This window comes from Cryptomeria japonica, chromosome 7, assembly GCF_030272615.1.
Source record: "Cryptomeria japonica chromosome 7, Sugi_1.0, whole genome shotgun sequence".
Lineage (NCBI taxonomy): Eukaryota > Viridiplantae > Streptophyta > Pinopsida > Cupressales > Cupressaceae > Cryptomeria > Cryptomeria japonica.
In genome coordinates, this window is record NC_081411.1 from 203,953,460 (window position 1) to 203,960,143 (window position 6,684).

Genomic DNA, 6,684 nt, shown 5'->3' on the forward strand with positions numbered 1-6,684 from the left:
TTTGGAGCTTTATAATGGTAAGGGTGATCCTCTAACACATGTTAAGACCTTTCAAACAATATGTACTAATTTTGCTTATGACCAAAGGTTGCTTGCAAAACTGTTTACTAGAACATTAAGAGATAAAGCCCTACAATGGTATTGCTCGTTGCCTTCTTATTCTATTACTTCTTTCGAACAACTTGCAAATGCTTTTATTCAACAATTTCAAAACAATATAAGTCCTAAAGTTACTTTGATTGATTTAATGCATTGTAAACAAGGTGTTAAAGAAAAAGTGACTGATTTCATTGGTAGATATAAGCATTTGTATGCTCAAATTTCTTTTCCAGTACCTGACAATGATATTCAAAGAATCTTTATTTCTAATTTACAAAAAGATATTAGAGAAAAACTTTTGTTTTCTGAGTTTACTTCATTCCAACAGTTGTGCGCAACTCTTCACAATTATCAACTGACTGTGAGTCAAATGGAACAAGCAAATCCTATGGCTCAGAGTGATAAGGGTGATAGTAGTCAACAACCATTTGGGAAGTTTAAACCGAACAGAGAGTCAATTAAATTCAATGAAAACATCATCAACAACAATGTGAATGCAGCATCAAGTGTGCCTCCTATTTCTAAGTTTTTCAAGAAAGAAAGAAAGTTTACTCCTTTGAATGAATCATTGCATAGTATTATGAATAAGTTATTGGAACAAAATGTGCTTACTCTTCCTTCTATAAGGCAAATAGATCCTACAAAGATTAATTCACCCTATTTTGATAACAAATCTTTTTGTCAATTTCATCGCCAACCTGGGCATGATACTGAAAAATGTTTTGCTTTAAAGGGTAAAATTCAAGATTTGATTGATAATAATACTATTTCTGTTTCTGGAGTGAATGATAAAGGCAACACATCTGTAGCTCCCCCTAACCAAAATCTTCAAATTTTTACCGATCCATTACCTTCTCATACCTCTAATGCGATTGATACTACTGATTCCTCTGTCTCACCTGATGATCTTGTGTCTATGACTCCGAATGTGATTAACTTTGTGGAATAGCGGAAAATCCCTAAAGAACCTTCCATCACATTTGATTCCAGTGAAACTATCAGGGCACCTGATGGTCCTTTATATATAGTTGCAACAGTCAAGAATACACCTTGCCGTGGAGTGCTTATTGATCCTTCTTGTATGGTTAATATCATTACTGAAGAATTTCTTTTTACTTTGCAATTGAATCAAGTGATCTATGATGAAACAAATGTGGTTGTGAAACTATTTGATGCATTTTCTTCTCCTACAATTGGTTCTATTACATTACCTATTGAGGTCCATAACAAATCCCTTGATGTGGACTTTGCTATTATTCCATCATCCGAACAATTTCGTGTGAAGCTAGGCTATCCTTGGCTATCTTCCATGAAAGCTATTGCTTCTCCTATTCATAAGTGTTTGAAATTTCCCCATAATGGTGAAGTTGTTACTGTCAATCATAGTCTCTTTAAACCAGCTGAAAGAACTTCTAGCGTTCCTATTGATTACTTTTGGCCTAAACAGTTCCAATCTCTTCCACTGCGGAGTGATCATCTTTTCAAATCTTATCAAAAGTGGAAGAAAGATATGATCCTATGTCTAAGTGAACCTAGAACACCCAAACTTGACATTCCTATCGTTCTTGAGAAGGAAGTTTTTCCTTTGAAAGATAAAACTAATGTCTTTCCTCAAGAAGATTCCCAACCCATTCCTATGAATGTGACTATGCCTATATCTAATAAACTTCCTAAAAGTAGACCTATACCTCCTCGTCATGATGGACTTGGTCTCCTTCCTAAACTGAATATTCCTCCCTTATATGGACCAGTTCCTCCTCCTTCCTCTTATGGAGAGAAGAGACCTTCCTCTTCTCCTATTATTCAACCTAAGAGACCACAACCTAAACACCCAAGTGATAAGGATGAGAGCATTCCTCCTCCTCAATCTTCTCAACTTCCTACTAAGACTAGACGAAATCGTTCGGCACGTGAACGCCGATGAAAGCGTCGTCTTAGAGCTCAGGCAGCTGCTTTTCAAAGTTTGCAATCCCCAAAAACACCTTCAGCCAGTATTATTCCATTTTCTCCTCAGCCGACGATTGAGCCGAAATCTCCTAAACATAAGATGCATGATGGTCTTGATCCTGTAAATATCCTATTTTTATAAATCTTGATGATGATATAGATGAAAATGTTATTCATGATGAAAATATTATTCATGATGAAAATGCTACTCCTATTCATTCTGATAGTGAATATGAATATGTTGATGTTGATAACCATTTATCTAACGAATTTTCTAAAGCACTTATCCTAGCTCCTAGACAAGAACAACGTGGTTCAGAACATGAACATAGCCCTTGTTTGGATCTTGTGATAGCTCCATCTGCTATGTTGGATGTTCCTCCTCTAGCGTGTTTCCTACCTTCCCGAAATATTGATCAGCAAGATCGGGGGGTAGATGACGTGCTAGACTAGTTTCATTAGCATAGCAAACTCTCTCCTCCTCTCTTGATCTCTTTCGTTACTTCTTCTATGTGTTATGCTCATTCTTCTATTTGTTGTCCTTAGTTTTGTCTACTTGAGGACGATGCAAAGCATTGAGATCTCTTTTGGTCTCTCTCATGTTGACTCAAAAGACACATGTGTTCCCTTCTTCTAGGTGACCTTCCTTGATTGGGGAATAAAGAACAATTATGCATACATACATATGATATACATGAATTATCATATAGCATACTGACCCCGAGGAAAGCGAAGTCACCTTGTGCTTTGTGTTTTGTGTCTATTATCCTTGGGCTTATCTCACACCTGGGGGCTAAATCCTTGTGATAACATGCTCCTTTCTCATTTCTTATATGTATCACTACCTTAAAGCAATCACCCCCAGTGAGGTCTGTGCGATTGCTTTAACGTAGGGGGGCATACATCCCGTCCATATCTCTTCAAGATACTTGAAAATTTCTTGACAAATTTAACTTTGCCTTGAAAATTTTTGATATCTTTCTTGCATGACTCATAGTGAGGGAACCTTAGTACTAACAGTCATGGTTCTCCCTCGTGATCTTCCCTTTTACTTTGTCAATTGAAGTCGTAAGATCCTTAGTCCACTGGGGGCTTGGTCTATCTTGCCTCGACGTGGTGAAAGTTTTTCAATGTTGTTTCCTTGTACTTTATCGGAAGTATGAGCGTACGCTTATACTCCCGCTAAAGTGGGGGCTAAATGTAGCATCCTAAAATTGCGACACTTGAAATTTCAACTCCATTTGGGTCTTCACGATGGCGGCGCAACGTTGAACCTGAATGGAGACCCCGAAACCTGCTTGTAACACCAAAAACTGCATTTTTCTGCACCTTGGCCTGATCCCTCCTTGCACCCTGCTGTCCCAGCAGGTGGGACTAGGGCGCCCAGCACCATGGTCCTTCTGGCCTAGGGCGCCCAGTGCCCTGGTCCCTGGCCCTATTTTGGGCTCGATCTCTTTTGGGCATCGGGTCTTTAAGTTTGCAATTCGGGAAATAATGTTTCCTGGTCGGCCTAAGGTCGGGAAAATAAGTCTATCAGCCCTAATTGACAAGTATATAAACTACATTTCCTCTTCCAAAGGAGAAGAGGACATATGTGAGCAAGAGGCGAAAGTGATATTCAAACATTCAAGCATTCAAGCATTCAAGCATTCCTTCAAGCAATTGAGCATTCTAAGTCTCCATTCAAGGCTAAGTGTTGCATTCAAGACAAGGATTCAACCATTGAAGAGGAGATCACATACAACATACAACATACTACATACGTTACACCTTCGCATGTAAGAATACAAACATTCTTACATCAAGGTATCAGTACTTGTTTATATTACAAACATTTACATTTACAGCATTCTCATTTCTTGGTTAATTCCAAAACCGGGGTTTGACTTAAAGGCAAACCCCTCATTCCTAACCCCCCAATCATCCTCTCTTTTCTGTGTGTAGGTTGCAGGTACGCGGCTGTAATTGAAGATCTGGAATCCTTGTGCAGAGACGAATAGATCCCCCTTCGTTTCGTGGATTTTTCGGAGGACCGTGTGCACGCCGGGCACCATCGTCCCGTCAACTTTTGCTCAAATTTGTAGAACAGCACCGTCTCGACATTTTATTGCTAATTCCAGGTCCGCAGCTTCATCCCATATCCCTATCTCTGTTTATAAGTGAATCTTTCCTACTTTACATGCATTCCTAGTTCAATCTTTCTATCTACATTCTTTACAAAAGAGGGTATCCTTGATGTTTTAACCCTTGAAATTCATATAGAATCCAATCTTGCATTGCGTGGGATTGGATCTTGTGGGTTTCAACCCCTCTTTTGAATGTAAAGTCTCCCCTAAGTGAAAACCATCAACCCTAGTGACTCTCCCTTCTCTCTCCTTGGAGTTGGGGAGGGGAGAACGACTAGGGTTCAATTTTTCCGCTTTACAGAGATATATAAGATAAGAGGCTTTCCTACGACTGGTGGTACTAGAACTGGTGGATTCATCAGGTACTATTTGATTTGGTAAAAATATTCTGCACACTTGGTCTCCCATTTGAAGGGTACATTTTTGTGTAGTAAATGGTTAAATGGTAGACTTTTATCTGCTAACTGAGCGATGAATTGCCTGATTGATTGAAGTCATCCTTGTAGAGATCTGAGTTGACTAATATTCTTTGGTTGTTGGCATGTCCATAATGGCTTGTACCTTTGCTAGATCTACTTCAATACCTTTAGCTGAGACAATGTAGCCTAGTAACTTGCCTGATGTAACCCCGAAGACACACTTCTTAGGGTTGAGCCTGACTTGAAATTTCTCCAATCAATCAAAGATCTTTGTTAGGATGCTGAGATGTTTTGCTCTGGTGAAGGATTTAGCGAGTAAATCATCCACATAGTCTTCCATAAATGTATGCATCATGTCATGGAATATTGTTGTCATTGCTCTTTGATAGGTGGCCCCTGCATTCTTTAAGCCAAAAGGCATAACATTCCAATAGTACGTTCCCCAAGGACAGGTGAATGCGGTTTTATCTTGATCTTCTGGGGCTATTTTGATTTGATTATAGCCTGAGAAATCGTCCATTAGTGAGAGCTTTGCATGGCTTGCTGTGAGATCAACAATTATGTCGATACTAGGCAGAGGAAAGTTGTCCTTTGGACAAGCTTTGTTGACGTCTCTGAGTTCAGTGTAGATTCTGATACTACCATCTGGTTTTGATACTAGAACGATGTTGGAAATCCATTCTGCATAGTCAATGGGTCTGATGAATCCGACGTCTAATAATTTCTTTAGTTCAGTTTTGACCATGAGTGCCACCTATGGATTCATCTTTCGTAGTTTTTTCTTGACTGGTTTAACTCCTCAGGAGATGGACAAGTGATGCATGATTAAATGTGGATCCACTCCAGGCATATCAGCATATGACCAAGCAAATTTAATTTTCTATTCTTTAAAAAAAATGATGAATGTTGATCTTTCTTCCTCTGTCAGAGATTGTGCAAGGTGTAGGTTTCTAACTGCTTCCGTGGTACCAATGTTGATTGATTGAGTGGGCTCAATCAATATGGGTGATTGCTCATGAAAGTGCTCAGGAAGAGTGTCAAGTCTCCCATCGTTGGGTGCCTTAAAAAAGTTTTCACCCTCAGATGTGTCCTTTATTTTTACTTTTTTGTGATCGAGAGCTGCCATTGACTGGTTTTCAGCATCAGATCCTTTATTTGGTTTATTTTTGTGACTGAGAGACTTGGCACTCCCTGGTTTGTAGACATCATTATTTCGTTCACTGGTAGAGCCTGTTTCCGGATTTACGGTACATAGGTAATGGATAATAGATTCATCATCTGGGAAAATTGGTATATTATGGATTTCAGGTTCATCCCAGTTGATGAGGTCAGGAAAGACAAGCGGTAAGGAATCATTAGGTGGATCAAGTTCAGCTACTGTGAGTGTTAGGACAAAGTTTTCATCGTGATTGTGCTTGGTTTTAAAGAAGTTTAGGATTTCGTCGAGGTGTTCGATGGTATTATCTTCCACATAGACTTGTTCATAATGTTTCTGTTCGCTTTCCGTGGCGTCATAGATATTCTGCGGTCCAAATTCAAGAGGTCTATCTCTTGTGCTATGTTCTTCTTGAGAAAGAGATATAGAATCAGTATCATTAGGGATATCTATAGTAGCGTTGGAGCAGGTACCCCATTCATATTCATTGGAATCAGTCTCTAAGGCATCATCCCAGATTCTATTAGTGTTGTAAACTAGTATGTTGTATGGTGAAAACAAATCTTTGATGATAGATACCATTTTGATAGTTTTTGTTGATTCTGTGTTAGATCCGTCTTCTATTTTTTGTATTTGTTCATAGACTGTACTTCTTCGGGGAGAAACAAAGGTATCCGAAGATGATTTTATTTGTTCTTGAGATATTGGTGTCTGAATATGAGCTACTGCTGCAGATATGGCCCTTTTGTGTTTTAGAACTTTTCCTGATGTAACTTCTGATTCTGACGTTCCCGTGCCTTGCGGATTGTTTCTGCTGATTCAAAGAGTGCTTCTTGCCAGGACTGTTCTTTGTACTTCATCTTTACTTTCCATTGAGGTTTTGTAGTTAGGTGGGGTGGCCTTTTTAATAGGAAGGTGAGCTCACGACCCAATCTTG